We start from the raw sequence: 24,189 nt of genomic DNA, 5'->3' as shown, positions 1-24,189 counted from the left end.
TGAAGCCGCGTTGAAGTCGCGGTACAAAGTCGCGTTAAAGTCGTGTTGCCCATGTGTGAACCGACCCTGAGGATAAAGGGCATGGTGTAGAACACACACATGTATATGAAGAGGGAGAATGTACCAATTGCCGTCATTAATCCCCCTCGTTAAGAAAAGTGTACACAGATCATGTAGCTTGGGGGGGGAGGGGGGGGGCTGGGGGTGTGATCTCTGCACAGCAGTGATGCCAGTCTGTGCCCATCAGTGACACCAATCTTTGCAGTTCCGCCCATCAGTTTGGCCCATCAGTGCTGCATATTAGTGCCGCCTATCAAAGCCTATCAGCGCCGCCTCATCATTGCACATCAGTGAATGAGAAAAAATTACCTGTTAGCCAGGTGGACTTAGGAGAGGAGGGGATGCAGCCAGGTGGAGGGGAGGATAGAACCAGGTAGACAGAGGAGAGAAGAGGAGGGGAGAAACAATGCCTGTCCCCAGGGGAGATGGGAGTCCCTGTCCCCAGGGGTGGGGGGGTCCCTGTACCCAGGGGTGGGGGGGTCCCTGTCCCCAGGGGAGATGGGAGTCCCTGTCCCCAGGGGAGATGGGAGTTCCTGTCCCCAGGGGTGGGGGGGTCCCTGTCCCCAGGGGTGGGGGGGTCCCTGTCCCCAGGGGAGATGGGAGTCCCTGTCCCCAGGGGAGATGGGAGTCCCTGTCCCCAGGGGTGGGGGGGGGGGGTCCCTGTCCCCAGGGGAGATGGGAGTCCCAGTCCCCAGGGGAGATGGGAGTCCCTGTCCCCAGGGGTGGGGGGGTCCCTGTCCCCAGGGGAGATGGGAGTCCCTGTCCCCAGGGGAGATGGGAGTCCCTGTCCCCAGGGGTGGGGGGGTCCCTGTCCCCAGGGGAGATGGGAGTCCCTGTCCCCAGGGGAGATGGGAGTCCCTGTCCCCAGGGGAGATGGGAGTCCCTGTCCCCAGGGGAGATGGGAGTCCCTGTCCCAAGGGGTGGGGGTGTCCCTGTCCCCAGGGGAGATGGGAGTCCCTGTCCCCAGGGGAGATGGGGTGGAGTATGGGATGGTGTGTGGGGGATGGGGTCGTCTCACTCACCATGACCAAGCTGCAGGGCGCTCATCCATGGTTGCCTGGGCTCCTTCCAGCAGCACGGACACGGGCGACCAGCATATCTCCGAGGGAGACCCGTGTGTGACGGGGGAGGGGGGCTGACAAGCCTAAGGGGTCCTCCGGCTCTCATAGGGCTGATGAAGCGCAGCACCTGTGTGCTTATACTGCATGGGAGACGTGTACAGTGCACCTCTGGAAGAGAAGAACAGATACCGAGAATTACACCCGACATACAGGACAAGAGAAGTAGTACTGTGCAGAGTCCATACATACAGAATAAGATACTGAGAATCAGACCCAGCATAGAGGAGATATTTTGTGGTCACATGGTACATACAATCGCATACTAGCCCATTATGTGCCACTTACCTGCAAAGCCCGCGCTGTCCCCGCTGGTAGCCGCATCCATCTTCGCCCCTCTTCCTTCCGAGAATTAATGAGAGTTGGGACTTTAAATGAGGTCATGGAAGAAATGCAGGTACCAGGGGTAACAATGCAATTTTATTGGTCAAATAACATGCATGAAAACAATTCAAAACAAGACCACATCATGTAAAGAAAGACATTGTGATAAATATCATTCCAAAATCACAGCACATGTATTTGTGCATAAGCGATCGGCATCAAGGATACAATCAACTTGGTGCCACATGGTGATCTCATTGAGCGATTTAATACATGTACAAAGAATGCATAAAATATACAAATAACAATACCACAGCACAACAAGAAAAACAAATATATAAAAACCATGTTGATTGTTCCTGAGATGTTGCAATGTAAACATATGTTGGTGTCCCAAAAGACCGACGCGTTTCGTGTGGAATACACTCATCAGGGGCCAGATGGTCAGGGATTTCTACAAAAGTAATGCAACAAAAAGTGAGTTTAGCTGGTAGCGCATACTCACAGCGAAAAAGGGGTTGATTCACCCTAAAACACTTACATGTGAGTAATGCGGTAGGACATGACAGGTACAGAGCCAAAACCAACAGGCATCTCTCCCGGGAGCTGAGGTGCAGCGGAATGCGCGCTGGCAAGCCAGATACACAGAGTCCCCCCCAGAGAAGCAGCGCGAGACCCCCAGAACCGACATGGATAAGATATCAAAGAGGAGTGCCAGTATAGTCTGCCTGGGGAGAAATTAATAGAAGCAGTGTGTAAGATTTACATGATGTGGTCTTGTTTTGAATTGTTTTCATGCATGTTATTTGACCAATAAAATTGCATTGTTACCCCTGGTACCTGCATTTCTTCCATGACCTCATTTAAAGTCCGAACTCTCATTAATTTTCGCATACAGGGATGGAGGCACCTCAGGTGCCTCATTTAAAGTCCCACTTCCCTCTTCCTTCCGAGGGCCGCCGACTCTGGCTCTGTGACTGGCCGGAGGCGCGGGAGCCGTCAGCCTTGGCACTTGCTAGTGAAGAAACGGCACGGAGCGCCCCTTCTTCACAGCGCAGGCGCCGATGATGTCGGCACAAGCGTATATGGTAAATATCTCTCAAACCGAAACAGATTTAGGAGATATTTCCAGTAACTACAGGTAAGTCTTATTATAGGCCCTATTATAGGCTTACCTGTAGGTACAAGAGGTGTAAATAGGTTTACAACCACTTTAACCACTTCAATACCGGGGGGCACTTAGACACCTTCCCACCCAGGCGCCAATTTTCAACTTTTAGCGCTGTTGCAATTTGAATGACAATTGCGCGGTCATACAACACTGTACCCAAACAAATTTTCCCATTTTGTTCCCACAGAGTTTTCTTTTGGTGGTATTTGATGGTACATACCTGGCCATCCACATGTTGCCCCTTCCCTGGTGGTCCTAGTGGCGATCCCTGGTGGTGCAGTGTGGTGATCTAAAGGGGGGGGCTGCACTGATAAACAATCAGCACAGACCCCTCCTGTCAGGAGAGATGCCGATCGGCTCTCCTCTACTCGCGTCTGTCAGACGCGAGTGAGGAAAAGCCGATCAACGGCTCTTCCTATTGACATCGTGATCAGCCGTGATTGGACACGGCTGGTCACGTGGTAAAGAGCCTCCACCGGAGGCTCTTTACCAAGATCGGTGGAGCGGTGTCAGGCTGACGCACCGCTTTACCGATCGCTGCGATGCGTGCCCCCGCAGGGGCGCGGCGGCATGTTATCCTGCTGGATGTCATATGATGCCCAGTCAGGATAACGGAACCACCGCCCGGCCGTCATCTGCTATGGACCGGGCAGGAAGTGGTTAAGAACCGGCCCAGATATACTGCGGCAGTGCGGCTCTACTGCGCGAAACGACATACCTGTAATAGATACACGGAGGAGGAGCCAATGCGCGTGGCCACTACGTCCGCTGGCCACCCCCGATCGCTCCGCAGAGAGGCAGAATGGGGGATCTGCCTATGTAAACAAGGCAGATCCCCGTTCTGACACGGAGATCGCCTGTTCCTAAAAATCAGGAACAGCGATCTCTGTGTTCTTACTGTCAGTCCATCCCCCCCCCCCCCCACAGTTAGAACAAAGTTAACCCTTTGATCGCCCACTAGTGTTAACCCCTTCCCTGCCAGTGTCATTTATAGTGTTAGTGCATTTTTTTTTAGCACCAATCACTGGTCCCCAAAACGTGTCACTTAGGGCCAGATTTGTCTGACGCAATGTCGCAGTCCCAAAAAAAAAAAAAAAAAGAAAAAAATCGATTGCCGCCATTACCAGTAAAAACAATACAGTCCCTAAAGCTATCCTCTACTTTGTAGATGCTATAACTTTTGCGCAAACCAATCAATATACGCTTATTAGCAAAATACATATCGATTGATGAAGAAATTTTTTTTTTTTTTTGGATATGTATTATAGCAAAAAGTAAAAAATATTGGTTTTTTTCTTCAAAATTGTCGCTCTTTTTTTGTTTGTCAAAAAATAAAAACCGCAGAGGTGATCAAATACCAAAGCTCTATTTGTGGGGGGAAAAAAGGACATCAGTTTTATTTGGTTACAACGTCGCACGACCGCGCAATTGTCGGTTAAAGTAACGCCTTATCGCAAAGGGTTATGAAAGGGTTACTAAACCCTTGTGTTGTTTTTTTTTTTTTATAAATAACAAACATGTCATACTTCCCTCCACTGTGCAGTTCGCTTTGCACAGAGTGGCCCCCAATCCTCCTCTTCTGGGGTCCCTCAACGGCGCTAGTAGCTCCTCCCCGCATCGGGAAACCACCTAGGAGAAGCGCTCTCCTTGGGGGACACCTTCTGTGTGTATGCGTCTATAGACACAGAAAGCCGGACTCGGCCACGCCCCCCCGGCCGCCCGCGCCATTGGATTTGATTGACAGCAGCGGGAGCCAATGGCTGCGCTGCTATCAATCTATCCAATCAGGACGCGAGACGCCGGCTTTAGCTGGTGTGCTCGTCCCCGGCGTGAGAAAGACGGGTAAGTGAACGGGGGCACTCGGGGGGGGCTGCAGCACAACAGAAGGTTTTTCACCTTAATGCATAGAATGAGGGTTTACAAGCCCTTTAAGGGAGTAAATCCTTCCGGTCCCCAAATGGTTAAAGTGTATTTTTTCCCAAAAAACTGCGTTTGCAAAACTGCTGCGCAAATACCGTGTGACATAAAAAACTGAAACGATTGTCATTTTATTCCCAGGGTTCTCTGCTAAAAAAGAAAAAAAAATGTATAATGTTTGGAGGTTAGAAGTCATTTTCTAGCAAAGAATACGGATTTCAATTTGTAAACAAAAAGTGCCAGAAAAAGCCCGGCCGGCAAGTGGTTAAAAGTGAGAGTTCACCTTTACCGAAAAACTGCCAGTGCGGGTAAGAGGTGTCTATAGATAAAAACGCACCGTGCGGCTCTGACCAGTCTTCAATAATGCCCTTGTTATATCTGTAGGAAATTTACATACCTCATGAGGCCTGACTGGAATACTCCCAGGACGTTGCTAAGACGTTGCTAGGTGAGGCCTAGTCATTGCTGCTCACCTCCTCCACCACAGGGTGGCGCTCTTTCTCTGATTTAAACATCCTCCCATGCTCTCTCTCTCCTCTGATGCGGTAGCCCTGAGCTCCAAAGCGACCTCCTGTGGTGGAGGAGGTGAGCAGTAATGACTAGGCCTCACCTAACAACGTCTTAGCAACGTCCTGCGATTATTCCAGTCAGGCCTCATGAAGTACATAAATAACCTACACCTATAGCAAGGGCATTATTCAACACTGGTCAGAGCCGCACGGTGTGTTTTTATCTACAGACACCTCTTACCTCTTTACCTTTGGTAAAGCTGAACTTACCCTTTAACCTCTTCTGGACCGCCCCCTGTACTTTTACTGCGGCAGGGAGGTCCGTTAGCACGAAACCACGTACCTGTACTTCGCGGCTTCTTCTGGGGCGGGACGAGCGCCAAAAGATTACATACAGGAAAAACTCCGGTTTTCTCGGCAGCCTCTTTAATAGAAAGTCCCGCCTCCTATGATGCACAGAACAAGTCGTCCAATGGCAGCGCCGGAGACGGGACTTCCTATTACAGGCCGCCGTGTAAACAGGAAATACTCCTGTGTGTATGGCACTCGTCCCGCCTCCTCCCTGTCCCCTCCAAGGCAGCCAGCACATATATCTTTTGTGGCCCCGGCGCTGGGAGATCGTTGGGGGCCACAAAAGATATATATGTCCAGATGACCAGGCGGGCCGTTCAAAACCAGAACGTGGGCCGCAATTGGCCTGGACTTTGGACATGCCTAGCCTAAACCGATGAAGAAATTTATTTTTTTACTTTTTTTTTTTTGGGATATTTTTTATAGGAAAAAGCAAAAAAAAAAATAAAAAAAAAAAAAAAAAAAAAAATTATATTATATTAATATATATATATCTATAGTCGCTTTTTTGTTTAGGCTACTTTCACTCTGGGGCGGGGGCGTTAGCGGTAAAGTGCCGCTAATTTTAGCAGCGCTTTACCGCTGTAATAGCGATGCTTTTTGGCCGATAGTGGGGCTAGCGGCCGAATAAAGGGTTAATAGCGCCTGCAAAGTGCCGCTGCTGAAGCGCTTTGCCGGCGCTTCGGGAGGGAGCGGTGGCCATGGATTTCAATGGCGGGGCGGTGTAGGAGCGCTGTATACACCACTCCCGCACTGCCCGAAAGATGCTGTCAGAGCTGCACGGTGCGTTTTTATCTACAGACACCTCTTACCTCTTTACCTTTGGTAAAGGTGAACTTGCCCTTCAACCGCTTCTGGACCCGCGTACTTTTACTGCTGCAGGGAGGTCCGTTAGCGGGAAACCACGTACCTGTACGTCACGGCTTCTTCTGGGTCTGGGGCGCGCGTGCAGCCCGTGACCCGCTCCCGCTGTGATTGGGTCTGGCAGACCCAATATTCGCCGGCACCTGGGGATCTCTCCCAAGAGAAGCAGAGCGGCGGTCTTCCTATGTAAACAAGGCAAATCACCGTTCTGTCAGAGGGGAAGATGGAGATCTTGTGTTTCTGCTAAGCAGGGACACGGTTTTCCCCCAGTCAAAGCCCCCTCCCCCACAGTTAGCAAACACTCCCTAGGGACACATTTAACCCTTGGATCGCACCTGATGTTAACCCCTTCCCAGCCAGTGTCATTAGTACAGTGACAGTGCATTTTTTTTAGCACTGATCAATGTATTGGTGTCACTGGACCCTAAAATGTGTCACTCAGTGTCAAATTTGGCCACCGCTATGTCGCAGTCCTGCTAAAAAACGCTGATCGCCACCGATGTAATAGCAGCGCTTTTCGGCCTGCTAGCGGGGCACTTTTAACCCCAGCTAGCGGCCGAATAAAGGGTTAATAGCACCTGCAAAGGACCGCTGCCGAATCGCTTTGCAGGCGCTTCGGGAGCAGTGGCCATTGATTTCAATGGCGGGGCGGTGGAGGAGCGCAGTATACAGCGCTCCCGCACCGCCCGAAAAATGCTGCTTGCAGGACTTTCTCTAACATCCTGCAGCCGCACCGCCCCGGTGTGGAAGCACTCGCCTCTCACAATGGGGCTGCAGGGGAGGCGTTTTTCAGGCACTTTACAGGTGCTATTTTTAGCCCTTTAGCGCCTGAAAAGCGCCCCAGTGTAAAAGCAGTCTTATAGCGCAAAAAATAAAAACCGCAGAGGTGATCAAACACCACCAAAAGAAAACTCTATTTGTGGGAAAAAAAAGGAAATCATATTTATATGGGGACAGCGTTGCACGACCGTGCAATTGTCAGGTAAAGCGGCGCAGCGCCGAATCGCAAAAAAATGGCCTGGTCATTAAGTGGTTAAAGTGGCAATCAGCCCCCCCCCCCCATTTCCATTTAGTACTAGTTCACACCAGACACAGTTCCGTGCGCTTTTATCCTGCACAGAATGCATGCACAGTGTTTTCTATGTATTCCAATGGCTCTAGTTCACACCATGCAGTCAGTTTCTGCACGGTGCCTGGTGTGAACTAGAGCCATTGGAATACATAGAAAACACTGTGCATGCACTTTTAGTGCAGAAAAAAAGCGCACGGAACTGCATCTGGTGTGAACTGGTCCTTAAGAGGACCTCACTATAATGCGGCGTACACACGATCGCACATTCCGACAACAAAATCCATGGGGTCTTTTTTGGCTCAAACTTGTCTTGCGTACACAACGGTCACACAAATGTTGCCGGAAATTCTGAACGTGAAGAACGCGGTGATGGACGATGAGCCAAGAAAAATGAAGTTCAATAGCCAGTGCGGCTCTTCTGCTCGATTCCGAGCATGCGTGGAACTTTGTGCGTCGGAATTGTGTACACACGATCAGAATTTACGACAACGGATTTTGTTGTCGGAAAATTTGAGATCCAGATTTCAAATTTTGTTGGTTGGAAATTCCGATGGAAAATGTCCGATGGAGCCCACACACGGTCGGAATATCCGACAACCAGCTCCCATCGAACATTTCCCGTCGGAAATTCCGATCATGTGTATGCGGCACAAGAGCATTTTCTTTGAGGTAAAAGTTGGAACTGCGATAACAGAGCCGCTCATACCGGATCTCCCCGGATACACCGGCTCCAGTCCTCCCCACAACCCCTTCACATTCTCCCGCCACTCCCGCCTGTCCCTATTCAGGCTGCATTCACACCTGAGCGCTTCAAAGTCGCTCGTTTTTACTGTGATTTTGCAGCCCTTATTTTATCGTGTTTTTTGCCACGATTTTGTTTAGGTCACCAATGTAAAAAAGCAGGAAAACGCCTGTAATGTGCCCCAAAGAAGCTCATGTTCTTTTTGAGCTTAAGGCGTTTTTCAGGCGTTTTGCTTCAGGTGACAAAAACGCTCAGATGTGAACAGGTGCCATTGAAATGAATGGGATTTTGCTTGTTGGGCGTTTTTCAGGCTTTTTTTGGGTGTTTTACGAGCGTTTTATGAGCTCAAAACGCTCAGGTGTGCCTTCATTCTGCCTGCTTATTGGCTGAGCCTGCCGCCCGTTATCCACCTGTCTCTTTAAACCCCGCCCCTGTCCTATTTTCCTCACACGGAGAGAACAGAGACCCCCCGAGAAAGATTATCCGTAGAAAGAAGGTTCCCGCCAAAAGTGGCGATAAGTGATCTGAGGGGATCCCACCAGACATCCAGACTGTGTATGAGGGACCCCCTCCCCCGTGTGTATCCATCTCCTCCCCTCATATACTGGAGCTCAGTGTCTGTCCACCATTTTCCAGTCAGGCCCCCCCCAGTCCAAGGCTTCTTCCTGACACACAGGTGTCTATAAGAGGTAAGAGGTGTCTATAGATAAAAACGCACCGTGCAGCTCTGACCAATCTTCAATAATGCCCTTGTTACATCTGCAGGAAATTTACATACCTCATGAGGCCTGACTGGAATAATCGCAGGACGTTGCTAAGACGTTGTTAGGTGAGGCCTAGTCATTGCTGCTCACCTTCTCCATCTCTGATTTAAACATCCTCCCATGCTCTCTCTCTCCCCTGATGCGGTAGCCCCGAGCTCCAGAGCGACCTCCTGTGGTGGAGGAGGTGAGCAGCAATGACTAGGCCTCACCTAACAACGTCTTAGCAACGTCCTGCGATTATTCCAGTCAGGCCTCATGAGGTACATAAATAGCCTACACCTATAGCAAGGGCATTATTCAACACTGGTCAGAGCCGCACGGTGCGTTTTTATCTACACCTCTTACCTCTGAACCTTTGGTAAAAGGTGAACTTACCGTTTAACCTCTTCTGGACCACCCCGAGTGCTTTTCGTGCGGCAGGGAGGTCCGTTAGCGCGAAACCACATACCTGTACGTCACGGCTTCTTCTGGGTCTGGGGCGCGCGTGCAGCCGGTGACCCGCTCCCGCTGTGATTGGGTCTGGCGGACCCAATGTTCACCGGCACCTGGCGATCTCTCCTGAGAGAAGCGGAGGGCCGGTCTTCCTATGTAAACAAGGCAAATCACCTTTCTGTCAGAGGGGAAGATGGAGATCTTGAGTTTCTGCTAAGCAGGAACACAGGATCAGTGCCTTCCCTTCTGACAGAATGGTGATCTGCCTTGTTTACATAGACAGATTGTCGTTCTGCTTGTGTCCTGTATAATCAGTGAAGAAAACGTCATCCGCACACCAAGGATTCCTCGAAAGGGGTCCAAAGCTTTATATTTCGTGGTCACATGATAGATATACTATCATGTGACCACGAGATAACGCTTTGGACCCTTTTGAGGAATCCTTGGTGTGCGGACGACATTTTCTTCACTTTAAGTTTCCACGGTTTTCAGCCTGCGGTCATTACAGCACCCGGCATCACCGAACAGCCGGTTTTCTTCAATGTGTGCGTGGGGAACATCACGTCTGTATAATCAGTGGGTCGCCGGTGGACATTGAGTTGGGCAGTTGGCGCTGTGTGTGATCACAGCAGGAGTGTCAGATCACGTTATGGGGGGGGGGGGGGGGCAAACAATGCACCCACAGCCATCCCCTCCCCCCTCGTCGGTCGGGTCACCCGCACCTACCCCATCTAGGTCACGGGCAGCGCTCCTCCGGGCGGCGGCGGCTTACCCTGCGTCTTCTCCTCCCCTGCGTCACGTCGTGCGTCTCCTACCCTCCTCCTACTAGGCGGCCAAACCGCCTGCCTCTCCTTTCGGCCAATCAGGTGATGGGTCTCAGGATTCTGCATTGAAACCAATCAGCTTCCAGGTTTTAATTGCTAAAGCTTAACTAAACAAGCTGAGGTTGGAAGCCGATTGGTTTCTCTGCAGAATTGTGACAAATTTTGCCCTCTCTACCTTTAGTAAATAAACCCCCATTGTGTCGGCCCTACGTGGTCTTGTTACGTGGCGTTGGTTGTGCCACTGTTATTGTTTTATGCACTTTAAAAATAATAAAAAGAATCCCCCCCCCCTAAAAAAAAAAATGTTGCAGATATCTATATGATCTATATGATGTTCTTTCTCTGGGGGTCGGAGTGATGATCTGGTTTAACCACTTGCCGGCCACCCGCCGCAGTTATACAGCCGGTGCCTCGGCTGTGCCAAACGACGTACTGGTATGTAGTTTTCGTGCACTAGGCTGTGTGGGCACGCGCGCCGATTGGCCAGCGGGGGGGGAGCCAATCAGCGCGTCCGGCGGACGCAGTGATCAGTGCATATTTTTAGCAATGATCACTGTAATAATGTCACTGATCCCCCAAAAAAGTGTCAAAAGTGTCCGATGTGTCTGTCCTGCTAAAAATCTGATCACCTCCATTACTAGTGAAAAAAAAAAAAAAAAGAAAAGGAATAAAAATGCCATAAATCTATCCCCCATTTTTTACACGATATAACTTTTGCGCAAACCAATTATACGCTTATTATTTGGATTTTTGGGATTGTTCTTAGCAAAACATATGTAGCAGAATACATATTGGCCTAAACTGATGAAGAAATTTGATTTTTTAAAATTTTTTATTGAGTATGTTTTTTAGCAGAAAGCAATAAATATTGTTTTTTTTTTTTTTATAGCGCAAAAAACAAAACAAAAAAAAACAAAAAACGCAGAGATGATCAAATACCACCAAAAGAAAGCTCCATTTGTGGGGATAAAAAAAAGGACATAAATTTTGTTTGGCTACAGCGTCGCACGACCGCGCAATTGTCAGTTAAAGCAACACAGTGCCGTATCGCAAAAAATGGCCTGGTCCTCATTGAGGAAGTTCAAGTATCACCAACATAGAACCTGCGAATAACGAAGGGAGAACTCCTATCCCCCCCCCTTCCCTTTCCTCTTTATCATTTTCCCCTTTTATTTTTTGATAAATTATTTTTAAAAAAAAAATGTTTTGTTTGTTGGGTTTATTTTTTTTCTTCTATTTAAGAGTATTTAAAGGTTTCTACATTGGTGCATCGCTAAATATTTGACAGCCACTTCTCCTCTCCCTCCCGCGGCTTTAGGCTGTTTTATTGAAATCTATACAGGGAGATCGGTGATTGTAACGGCCCCCACCACTGCACCGATCACCCCCTGACTGTCCCCCATATCCTCCTCCGTTACCTCCTCTGTGCTCCTAAGGTCCCACACCATGTCCTCCTCCTCCTCTCCCCCTCCATGTTCTCCTCCTCTCCCCCTCTATGTTCTCCTCCGCTCCCCCTCCATGTCCTCCTCCGCTCCCCCTCCATGTCCTCCTCCGCTCCCCCTCCATGTCCTCCTCCGCTCCCCCTCCATGTCCTTCTCCGCTCCCCCTCCATGTCCTCCTCCGCTCCCCCTCCATGTCCTCCTCCGCTCCCCCTCCATGTCCTCCTCCGCTCCCCCTCCATGTCCTCCTCCGCTCCCCCTCCATGTCCTTCTCCGCTTCCCCTCCATATCCTTCTCCGCTCCCCCTCCATGTCCTTCTCCGCTCCCCCTCCATGTCCTTCACCGCTTCCTCTCCATGTCCTTCCCTGCTTCCCCTCCATGTCCTTCCCCGCTTCCCCTCCATGTCCTTCCCCACTTCCCCTCCATGTCCTTCTCCGCTCCCCCTCCATGTCCTTCTCCGCTCCCCCTCCATGTCCTTCCCCGCTCCCCCTCCATGTCCTTCTCCGCTCCCCCTTCATGTCCTTCCCCGCTCCCCCTCCATGTTCTCCTCCGCTCCCCCTCCATGTTCTCCTCCGCTCCCCCTCCATGTCCTCATCCGCTCGCCCTCCATGTCCTCCTCCGCTCCCCCTCCATGTCCTCCTCCGCTCCCCCTCCATGTCCTCCTCCGCTCCCCCTCCATATCCTCCTCAGCTTCCCCTCCATGTCCTCCTCCACTCCCCCTCCATGTCCTTCCCCGCTTCCCCTCCATATCCTTACCCTCCATGTCCTTCTCCGCTTCCCCTCAATGTCCTTCTCCGCTCCCCCTCCATGTCCTTCCCCGCTCCCCCTCCATGTCCTTCCCCACTTCCCCTCCATGTCCTTCTCCACTCCCCCTCCATGTCCTTCCCCGCTTCCCCTCCATGTCCTTCCCCGCTCCCCCTCCATGTCCTTCCCCGCTCCCCCTCCATGTCCTTCCCCACTTCCCCTCCATGTCCTTCTCCACTCTCCCTCCATGTCTTTCCCCGCTTCCCCTCCATGTCCTTCCCCACTTCCCCTCCATGTCCTTCTCCGCTCCCCCTCCATGTCCTTCTCCGCTCCCCCTCCATGTCCTTCCCCGCTTCCCCTCCATGTCCTTCTCCGCTCCCCCTCCATGTCCTTCCCCGCTTCCCCTCCATGTCCTTCTCCGCTTCCCCTCCATGTCCTTCTCTGCTACCCCTCTGTGTCTTTCTCCGCTCCCCCTTCATGTCCTCCTCCGCTTCCCCTTCGCTCCCCGCCTGTGTCCTCTGCCACTCCCCCTCTGTGTACTTCTCCGCTTCCCCTCCATGTCCTTCCCCGCTTCCCCTCCATGTCCTTCTCTGCTTCCCCTCCATGTCCTTCTCCGCTTCCCCTCCATGTCCTTCTCCGCTTCCCCTCCATGTCCTTCTCCGCTTCCCCTCCATGTCCTTCCCCGCTTCCCCTCCATGTCTTTCTCCGCTTCCCCTCAGTGTCTTTCTCCGCTCCCCCTCCATGTCCTCCTCCACTCCCCCTCCATGTCCTTCCCCGCTTCCCCTCCATGTCCTTCTCCACTCCCCCTCCATGTCCTTCCCCGCTTCCCCTCCATGTCCTTCTTCGCTCCCCCTCCATGTCCTTCTCCGCTCCCCCCTCCATGTCCTTCTCCGCTTCCCCTCCATGTCCTTCCCCGCTTCCCCTCCATGTCCTTCCCAGCTTCCCCTCCATGTCCTTCTCCACTCCCCCTCCATGTCCTTCCCCGCTTCCCCTCCATGTCCTTCCCCTCTTCCCCTCCATGTCCTTCTCCGCTTCCCCTCCATGTCCTTCTCCGCTACCCCTCTGTGTCTTTCTCCGCTCCCCCTCCATGTCCTCCTCTGCTTCCCCTTCGCTCCCCGCCTGTGTCCTCCGCCGCTCCCCCTCTGTGTACTTCTCTGCTCCTCCTCCGCTTCCCCTTCACTCCCCCTGTGTCCTTCTCTGCCCCATCCATGTCCTCCTCCAGTCCCCCCCTGCCCCAGATCTGTCAGGATGGAGAGCGGAGGAAGGAGCCGGTAAATCTGTCATTTACCAGCTCCTTCATTTTCTGAATAGACCCTCAGTGATCACGGACTCTGTCCAGTCATATGTGAGTTTCTGCCACCAGCGCAAAATTAAATTAACTAATAAATGAGTGTGTTTCTTTAAATCTGTGTGCTGGGTCTGCTGCAATCAAATTCTCTACTGATGGTGTGGGATGTGCAATACGTTAATTTTAGTGAATGACTGCGCCAACCTTTAACCAGATGCCACCCAAAAAATACCTATAACAGTGAATATTAAATTTTCATCCTGTAGTATGAATTCAGTAATAAATATAAAATGAAAATTTAAGCCACGATAAAAACTGTGAAATTATATATATATATATATATATATATATATATATATATATATATATATATATATATATATATATATATATATATATTATATTAAAAAAAAAAAAAAAAAAACACAACAAACAGAAGATTCAGTGTATCCAAAAAGTATATAAAGAAAAAAAAAAAAAAAAAAAGAAATTAAAATTTTAATATACTTTTTGAATACACTGAATCTTCTGTTTTGTTTTTTCCGCATATATAGTTCATAGTTTTCATCATGGCTTAAATTTTTATATTATTTATTATAATACTAATTCATACTAAAGGATGTAAATTAATAATAATACAGCCAACCATACCAGACCCTTATCCGAGCACGCAGCCCGGCCGGTCAGGAATGGGGGTGGGGACGAGCGAGCGCCCCCCTCCTGAACCGTACCAGGCCGCATGCCCTCAACATGGGGGGGTGGGTGCTTTGGGGGAGGGGGGGCCCAGGCCCCCCCCCCCACCCCAAAGCACCTTGTCCCCATGTTGATGAGGACAAGGGCCTCTTCCCGACAACCCTGGCCGTTGGTTGTCAGGGTCTGCGGGCGGGGGGCTTATCGGAATCTGGGAGCCCCCTTTAATAAGGGGGCCCCCAGATCCCGGCCCCCCCACCCTTTGTGAATGAGTATGGGGTACATCGTACCCCTACCCATTCACCTAGGGAAAAAAGTGTCAATAAAAAAAAAACACAGTACACAGGTTTTTAAAGTAATTTATTAGGCAGCTCCGGGGTCTTCTTCCGGCTTCGGGGGTCTTCTTCCGACTCTGGGGGTCTTCTTCCGACTCTGGGGGTCTTCTTTCGACTCTGGGGGTCTCTCCGGCATCTCCTCACGTTGTCCTGATCTTCTGCCGGCTCCTCCGCTATCTACTGCAGCTCTTTTGTAGCGGTGGCCCAGACTTCTGCCGCGTGCTCGGATAAGGGTCTGGTATGGATTTTGGGGGGAACCCTCGCACCGTTTTTTCGGCGTAGGGGGTTCCCCTTAAGGTCTATACCAGACCCAAGGGCCTGGTAAGCCCTTGGAGGGGGGAACCCATGCCGTTTTTTTATTTAAAATTTGGCGTGGAGTTCCCCCTCAAGATTCCTACCAAACATAGTGCCTGGTATTGGTGGGGATCCAAGTCGGATCCCCGTTTATTGAAAGTCGGACACATGCCGGCTTCATGTCGCAGGGCAAAGTCAGATCCAAAGTAGGACGGCTGTCGTGTCGCACCAGTGTGAACCCAGCCTAACTGTGGGGAGGGGGGGGTGGGCTCACTACAACAGGACAGAGATCACTGTTCCCGATGATAGTGAGCAGTAGATCCCTGTCATGTTGCTAGGCAGAACAGGGAAATACCTTGTTTACATCTCCCCGTTCTGCCTCTCCTCACCGCAATCGCAGGCCGCTGGCGAACATTAAATTCAGGGACCTGCAGTCACGCTCCCGCGGCGCGCGCACCCGTTAGACAGTGATTTCAAAGGGACGCCCTTTTGCCGACATAAATCGGCGTGCAGCGGTCGGCATGTGGTTAATGCATAAATTGCATTAAGATAAAAAAAATTAAAAATTGACTTTACATTCACTTTAATAAGCAACAAACACATATGAGAAAGATAAAAACACTTAGACTGGGTTCACACTATTGCGAATTGGATGTGGGTTTCTCCACTCCCAATTGGCATGCCAGAAGATTGTGACCCGCTCTCAATGGAGCCGGTTCACACATCTCCGCAGCGGCTCCGGTGCGAATTGCACAGGAGCCCTGTGCGTCTTCTGGTCCCTTCCAGGTCCAAATTCAGACAAAAATTTGGGCTGAAATCAGACCTGAAACGGTGAATGGAGACGCACCACACCTCTGTGAGCCGCTCCATGCTGAGGTGTGAACCCAGCCTTAAAGTGATTGTAAAGTCTCCTTTTTTTTTTAAATAACATACATGTTATACTTACCTGCCCTGTGTAGTGGATTTGCACAGAGCAGCCCCGATCCTCCTCTTCTCGAGTCCCTCTTCATTGCTCCCGGCCCCTCCCTCCCGTTGAGGGCCCCCCACAGCCCAGCAGCTTGCTATGGGGGCACCCGAGGCCAAGCTGCAGCTCTGTGTGTCCATTCACACACGCAGCTGCCGTGCGGCCCCGCCCCCTCTCTCCCCTGATTGGCTAACTGACATTGATTAGCAGCTGCGGGAGCCAATGGCGCCGCAGCTGTGCCCCAGCCAATCCGGAGGAGAGACCCGGCCAGCCGAGGGAATCGTGGACATCGCTGGATAGAGATGGGGCTCAGGTAAGTATCAGGGGAGGCTACTGCACACAGGAGGCTTTTTATCTTAAAGAGGAAGTAAACCCTGATGGGTTTTACTTCCTTTTTGTTTCCCTGCAAAGGTAAAGCATAATGGGCTACTGTGCAACGCATAGTAGCCCATTATGTGTCACTTACCTGAAACCGAAGCATGCGATGTCCCCGCTGTCCCCTCTTCTACGAAGCGTCCATCTTCCTTCTGGGTACTGCGGGCTCTGGCGCTGTGTTTGGCCGCATGCGCGCGGGAGCCTTTTTTGTAAATATCTCCTAAACTGCGGAGGTTTGGGAGACATTTTGAGCACCTACCAAGAGACCCGAGCGTCCAGCCGGCTGGCCGGAGACCCGAACCAAGCCTGAATCGGCTTCGATCGGGTCTCTGATGTAGTAACACGGAAGCGACGTCACATCCGGTTTTACTCGGCAGCCAACGACGGCGATTTTAAAAATCTTAAGTATTCAAAAACGCTGATTTTGGCGTTTTGAATACTTTGAAGTGCAGAGGAGGGGTTTGGGGGTCTTTCGGACCCCAGATCCCTTCATAAAAAGTACCCGTCACTGCCTATTACTGTCACAACGGATGTTTACATTAAAAAAGTGATCAGATTTTTTTTTTTTTTCTTTAACCACTACAACACCGGGCACTTTCATCCCCTTCCTTCCCAGGCCAATTTTCAGCTTTCAGCGCTCTCGCACTTTCAATAAGAATTGCGCGGTCATGCAACACTGTACTGAAATTTTTATCATTTTGTTCACACAAATAGAGCTTTTTTTTGGTGGCATTTATTCACAAATCAATTTTTTTATTTTTTGCGATATAAGCAGAAAAAAAAGAGCAGGAATTATGGAAAAAAAAAATATTTTCTACTTTCTGTTTTAAAATAAATCCAATAAAATCTAATTATTTCATAAATTTAAGCCAAAATGTATTCTGCTACATGTCTTTGGTAAAAAAAAAAAAAAATCCTGTGTATAATAATTGGTTTGTGTGATCACAGACAGATGTACGCAATGATCATTGGGACATATGATTTTAGTGTTACATACGTGGGGACAGTGTTTTGGGGACACTATTTTGGGGACATGTGTGGGGGTGAATAGTGTGTAAAAAGCTGTAAAAACTGCGCTCCTCTCCTCACTGACAACTTCCGTGTGAGGAGAGGAGAGCCGATCGCCTAGCAACCAGCTCTCTGTTTACATCACATGACCGCCCTGATTGGACACAGCCGTCATGTGATTAGGAGGGCCAATCATAAAGCCCTCCTGCCGATCTGAGATGTGCCGTGTCAGGGCGACACGAGCGCATCGGGATCGCGCCGATGCGAGGGCACGCACGCGCGCGCAATCCCCCTCCTTCTGAGGGACATTTCTGAACGTCCACTCAGAAGGAGGAAGCACCCACCCGGCCGTATATGTGCAGTGGCCGGGTGGGAGCTTCCTCCTTCTGAGTGGACGTTCAGGTGGTTTAAAGGGACACTGTAAAACTAGAAAAAAAAATTTAATAAAATAAAGAAGATAAAAAAAAAAAAAAAAAGAAATTTTTAAAGCGCCCCTGTCCACGCATACATAAGTCGCACCCACATATGTAAACAGTGAGATATCGCCACGAATAGAGCGAGAGCAATAATTCTAGCACAAGACCTCCTCTGTAACTCTAAACTGGTAACCTTTAAAAAAATTTAAAGCCTCACCTATGGAGATTTTTAAGTACCGTAGTTTGTCGCCATTCCACAAGTGTGCGCAATTTTAAAGCATGACATGTTAAGGATCTATTCACTCGGCGGAACATCATCTTTCACATTATACAAAAAAAGAAATAAATATTGGGCTAACTTTACTGTGTAGTTTTTTGTTTTTTTTTAATTCAGTGAAGTGTATTTTTTCACAAAAAATTGCATTTGAAAGACCGCTGCCCAAATACTGTGTGACATAAAATATTGCAAACAACCACCATTTTATTCTCCAGAGTCTCTGCTAAAACAAAAATATATATAATGTTTGGGGGTTCTAAGTCATTTTCTAGCAAAAAAATACAGATTTTAACTTGTAAACAACAAATGTCAGAAATAGGCCTGGTCTTGGAAGTGGTTGTAAACTTCCATCTCTTGCTTTTACCTACAGCTAATCCTATGATAAGGCTTACCTATGGGTAGTGTAAATATCTCCTAAATGTGCGCCGTTCAGGAGATATTTACTGTATACGCAGCCGATGAAGTCATCGCCGCATGCGCTCTAAAAGGAACAACCACCCGTGCGGTTTCTTCAGAGCCCTGTGTCATGAACGGCGGCTCAAGCACGCATGCGCGGGAGTGACGTCATGCGGCTCCCGCCAATCACACAGCCGGAGTCCGCGGAGCCTGAAGGAAGACGGGTGAAGATGGATGCGGCCTCCAGCAGTGTGTGACAGCAAGGTGTGAGGCAACTTACATTCAATCCCCCCAATGACACTAACCATAAGACATGGCAGAGGGCCCTTCGGGATCTCTCCCTACATAATGTTGAACAGACCAAAAAATCCATGCTGTATTCTAAGCAGAGGATATGTGAACATGGAAATAAAAATGGAAGACTGTTGGCTTGGCTGGCAAAGAGCCAGACAGCCTCCACTCACATAGCTAGCATTCGGGATGTCCATGGGCAGATGGTATCTTCTCCTGAGGACATCAGTGCTAGATTCTTGGAGTTCTTTCGGGAGGTGTATACATCTAGGACCCACCTCTCCCCATCTGGGCTGCGGGACTATTTAGATGATATCCCTTTCCCTACTCTGTCAGAGGAGCATAGAACACAACTAGATGAGGATATCTCCCTGGAGGAGGTCCAGACTGCAATTGGGGATCTACAGAGTGGTAAGACCCCGGGTGCGGATGGCCTACCTACGGAGTTTTACTCACAGCACGTAGACCTCCTTGCCCCTAGACTTAAAACCCTCTATTGCCTTGCGGAGACAGATGTTTTACCCGAGTCCATGGAGGAGGCCATCATTGTCCTGATCCCCAAACCCGGTAAAGATCCCCCAGGAATGTGGGTCATACAGACCCATTTCACTGCTCAATGTGGATGCAAAAATATTGGCGAAGATATTGGCCACCCGCTTATCTTCGGTAATATCCATGTCGACCAGTTCATGCCGGGCAAAGGCACAGACATAAATATTAGGCGCCTCTTCTTGAATTTGTCCCCAACCCACAACAATGCTGGATCCCGGGTGATTGCCTCCCTTGATGCCGAAAAGGAATTTGATTCAGTAGAATGGGAGCATCTCTGGGGGGGGTGCTACAGTACTTCGGCCCTAATTTTCTACGCTGTATACAACTGCTTTACAGAGGGCTAGGGTACGTACCAATGGATATCTGACTCCTTCCCACTACACAGGGGTACTCGCCAGGGATGTCCCTTATCCCCAGTCTGTTTGCCCTGGCACTGGAGCCCCTGGCGATTTTGGTCAGCGAGTCTCTGGAGGTCCAGGGGATGCAGATTGGTAATTTGGAGGAAAAAAATATCCCTGTATGCGGATGACGCCCTGCTTTACCTGAATGATGCTGGTCCATCCCTGTCGGCTGCTCTAGAGCTGTTCCAAAGAAAGCCGACGCGTATTACCATCCCTGGCCTTCCTGGAGGACTCACCCTTCCCTCTCCCATCATCATCCTTGACCTCCCATGGAATACTCACCCTTCACCATCATCATGCTTGGCCTCCCTAAAGGACTCGCTCTTCCCTTCCCCCATCATCATTCTTGGCCTCCCCTGAAGAAGAGGGAATATGTGTCAGCTTTCTTTGGATCCTCATCCCACCCCAGTTTACTGGCCGGCAGATCTTCCTGGATGATGTATTTGATGGACTTTTCACATTTGCTTAATTTTATCGTTTATATGTTATAAAGGTAATTCTGTAGGGTAATGTTTTCTTTTGGGGAGAAAGAAAGAAAGAAAGAAAGAAAGAAAGAAAGAAAGAAAGAAAGAAAGAAAGAAAGAAAGAAAGAAAGAAAGAAAGAAAGAAAGAAAGAAAGAAAGAAAGAAAGAGAGAAAGAAAGAGAGAAAGAGAGAAAGGAGAAAGAAAGAAAGAAAGAAAGAAAGAAAGAAAGAAAGAAAGAAAGAAAGAAAGAAAGAAAGAAAGAAAGAAAGAAAGAAAGAAAGAAAGAGAGAAAGGAGAAAGAAAGAGAGAAAGAAAGAGAGAAAGGAGAAAGAAAGAAAGAAAGAAAAAAAGAAAGAAAGAAAGAAAGAAAGAAAGAAAGAAAGAAAGAAAGAAAGAAAGAAAGAAAGAAAGAAAGAAAGAAAGAAAGAAAGAAAGAGAGAAAGAGAGAAAGGAGAAAAAAGAGAGAAAGAGAAAGAGAAAGAGAGAGAGAGAAGAGAAAGAAAAGAGAAAGAAAGAGAGAGAGAAAAGAGAAGGGGACGCTGGAGGAGGGGGACAACAGGAGAGTCTAAGGCTCCTTTCACACTGGGGCGGGAGGTGCGTCGGCGGTAAAGCGCTGCTATTTTTAGCGGCGCTTTACCGCCGTTATATTGGCGGTATTCGGCCGCTAGCGGGGCAGTTTTACCCCGAGAAAGGGTTAAAAACCACCGCAAAGCACTTCTGCAGAGGCGCTTTGCCGGCGGTATAGCCGCGGTGCCCTATTCATTTCAATGGGCAGGAGCAGTATACACACACCGCTCCTTCACCGCTCCAAAGATGCTGCTTAGCAGGACTTTTTTTCCCGTCCTGCCAGCGCACCGCTCCAGTGTGAAATCCCTCGGGGTTTTCACATTGGAGAGATTGGAGCGGCTGTTTTAGGTCGGTTTGCAGGCGCTATTTTTAGCGCAATAGCATCTGCAAACCACTCCAGTGTGAAAGGGGTCTAAGCCCCGTTCAGGTAAACAGAGGACAATGGAGTGACGCACTCACCAGATCTCGGGTCGGTTTTAGGTGAATCTGAGTGGGAACTCTGTACTTGGCCAACTCAGCCGCATAGTGTGCCGCCACCTGCTGGTCTCCGCTCTCTATGCATCGGCTCAGCCGCGCCGTCAGCTCCTCTGAAAGAAAGAATAGAGAAGTGAGAAGACGCTCTCTGCCATCTTGGGGATTATTCTACAATGGAAATGTAAGGTGTCTAAGAAGTAAAATGTGTTTTTTTTCCCCCATTTTGGACGGAGTGAGGAAGGGTCAGTAAATGTCTTTTTTTTGCATAAATCATCACAGGTCTCTCTGCTGGTCTTTGCTGTAAGTTTGGTGGGAGGGACAGGCCAACTTCTGTAAACAGCACCTTGCCTCACGCATTATATGAAAGAGCACATCCTGGCATCCCTTTAGACATGCATGCTCTTCCCAGCTGACCATTGGGTGCAGCAGACTTTAGCTGTGCAATCTGATGATCATTTGCTTTATTACAAGCAATCAACTAATCAGCAGACAGCACAGCCAAAGTCTGTAGCACTTAGCAGCCAACAGAGATGCACATCTAAAGGGATGCAAAAATCGTGTTCTTTCATACACAGCTTGGAAGGAGCAGAGCAGTGACTAATGCCATCTTACAAACACACATAAAAACACAACAATCATAAAGCTAATAGCTGTGAGAGGTGGGCCAATGGCAGTATAGATCAGGAGAGGGGATTGATGGGAGTTGAAGTCACCTCTGCTGTGTCTTATAGGTCTATATGATGGAGATTCAGATTTGCAAGAAATGGAAAGCAATTCATTCTAACACAGGAGAGGACTGGAGGGCTGGAGTTCCACTTTAATCATCCAATGGGGACACTAGTTCTGGGGACACTCCGGGATTCTCCCACTTTGGAGGGATTTCCTCTCACTTCCTGCTTTGGTTATAGGACAGGAAGTGAAGGGAGATCTCTCCAATGGGACACAGATGGCAAAAAAAAAAAAAAAAAAAAAAAAAAGGTTCTGCCTTTAGTTACACTGGGAGACATGCACGCTCAGCCTGCGGCACTCCAGCTGTTGCGTAACTACAAGTCCCATGAGGCATTGCAAGAATGACAGGTACAAGCATGACTCCCAAAGGCAGAGGAATGATGGGACTTGGAGTTTCCCCACAGCTGGAGTGCCAAAGTTGCCTGCCCTGGGTCAAAGTGTCCGAAAATCTTTCTCTGTCATACAATGCAAATGAGCAGCGAATTTTCCAAGGGAGGATTGTGGGTAATTTTCCTCCTGCATTTCCTGGTTCACACACCGGACATCTGGGGCTGGACAGAGTTTTATGATCTGATCCCCACCATTCCAGCCCAGCAGCAGTGGGTGAAGGGTACTTTTCTATCAGGTTCACTGCAGAGAGGCTGCTGCTTCCTTCTCTCTGCCGCTGCTGGCAGATTACCACTCCAATATCACACAGCAACATAGTAGCAGCTAATAAAGCCAATATCAAGGCAAATCATAGGGCCAAACAACCGATTACTGATCTCCTGGGGCAGTATGAACCTCTGAGGCTTTGGGAAGCACCAGATAACCCCGCCCCCCCTACACCCGCCAGATAACCCCGCCCCCTACACCCGCCAGATAACCCCACCCCCCACACCTTGCGGACGCCAGATAACCCCGCCCATCCACACCCGGCGAACGCCAGATAACCCCGCCCCTCCACACCCGGCGAACGCCAGATAACCCCGCCCCTCCACACCCGGCGAACGCCAGATAACCCCGCCCCTCCACACCCGGCAGACGCCAGATAACCCCGCCCCTCCACACCCGGCAGACGCCAGATAACCCCGCCCCTCCACACCCGCATACCTCTCAACTTACTGAAATGGGAATGAAGGACACCTGTTAGCAAAAGTATGTAGGTATAGGACACGCCCCCTTAAAGGAGAATTGTACAATGATTGGTTAAAGCCACAAGAGCCATTTACCATTACTATTCCTTTATATTGGCTTTTAGTATTTACAAAATACAGCAATTTAGAAAAGAAAAGACACGCCCCCCCTCCGGGACACAGGGGCCCCCAAGACACACCCCCTCTCTAGGACACAGGAGCCCCAGGACACGCCCCCCCTCCGGGACACAGGGCCTCAAAGGACACGCCCCCCTCCGGGACACAGGGGCCCCAGGACACACCCCCCCTCCGGGACACAGGGCCTCAAAGGACACGCCCCCCTCCGGGACACAGGGGCCCCAGGACACACCCCCCCTCCGGGACACAGGGGCCCCCAAGACACACCCCCTCTCTAGGACACAGGAGCCCCCACAACACGCCCCCCCTCCGGGACACAGGGGGCCCCCAAGACACGCCCCCCTCTCTAAGACACAGGGGCCCCCACAACACGCCCCCCCTCCGGGACACAGGGGGCCCCCAAGACATCCCCCCTCTCTAGGACACAGGGGCCCCAGGACAAGCCCCTCCCTCGGGGACAAAGGGCCCCAAAGGACACGCCCCCATCCAGGACACAGGGGGCCCCCACGACACGCCCCCCCTCCGGGACACAGGGGCCCCAGGACACGCCCCCCCTCCGGGACACAGGGGCCCCAGGACACGCCCCCCCTCCGGGACACAGGGGCCCCAGGACACGCCCCCCCTCCGGGACACAGGGGCCCAGGACACGCCCCCCTCCGGGACACAGGGGCCCAGGACACGCCCCCCTCCGGGACACAGGGGCCCAGGACACGCCCCCCTCCGGGACACAGGGGCCCAGGACACGCCCCCCTCCGGGACACAGGGCCCCAAAGGACACGCCCCCCTCCGGGACACAGGGCCCCAAAGGACACGCCCCCCTCCGGGACACAGGGCCCCAAAGGACACGCCCCCCTCCGGGACACAGGGGCCCCAAAGGACACGCCCCCCTCCGGGACACAGGGGCCCCAAAGGACACGCCCCCCCTCCGGGACACAGGGCCCCAAAGGACACGCCCCCCTCCGGGACACAGGGGCCCCAAAGGACACGCCCCCCTCCGGGACACAGGGGCCCCAGGACACGCCCCCCCCATCCACTCACCGTGTTGTGGCCCGCGGGCCGGTGTAACGACATATTCTGCGACCC

General features: G+C 50.7%; 1 long non-coding RNA gene across 1 annotated transcript; it reads right to left on the bottom strand.

The window, feature by feature from the left end:
- Positions 1-1,576: 1,576 nt before the first annotated feature.
- LOC141145614 (uncharacterized) lies at positions 1,577-24,189 on the bottom strand. Its single transcript, XR_012244579.1, has 4 exons — positions 24,145-24,189; positions 21,110-21,237; positions 2,044-2,230; positions 1,577-1,956 (listed from the first exon to the last, which is right to left on the bottom strand). It is a non-coding gene; the product is annotated as an uncharacterized lncRNA (long non-coding RNA).

The sequence above is a fragment of the Aquarana catesbeiana genome, linkage group LG05 (assembly GCF_042186555.1).
Source record: "Aquarana catesbeiana isolate 2022-GZ linkage group LG05, ASM4218655v1, whole genome shotgun sequence".
Taxonomy (NCBI): domain Eukaryota; kingdom Metazoa; phylum Chordata; class Amphibia; order Anura; family Ranidae; genus Aquarana; species Aquarana catesbeiana.
This window is presented reverse-complemented; position numbering and strand designations above follow the sequence as displayed.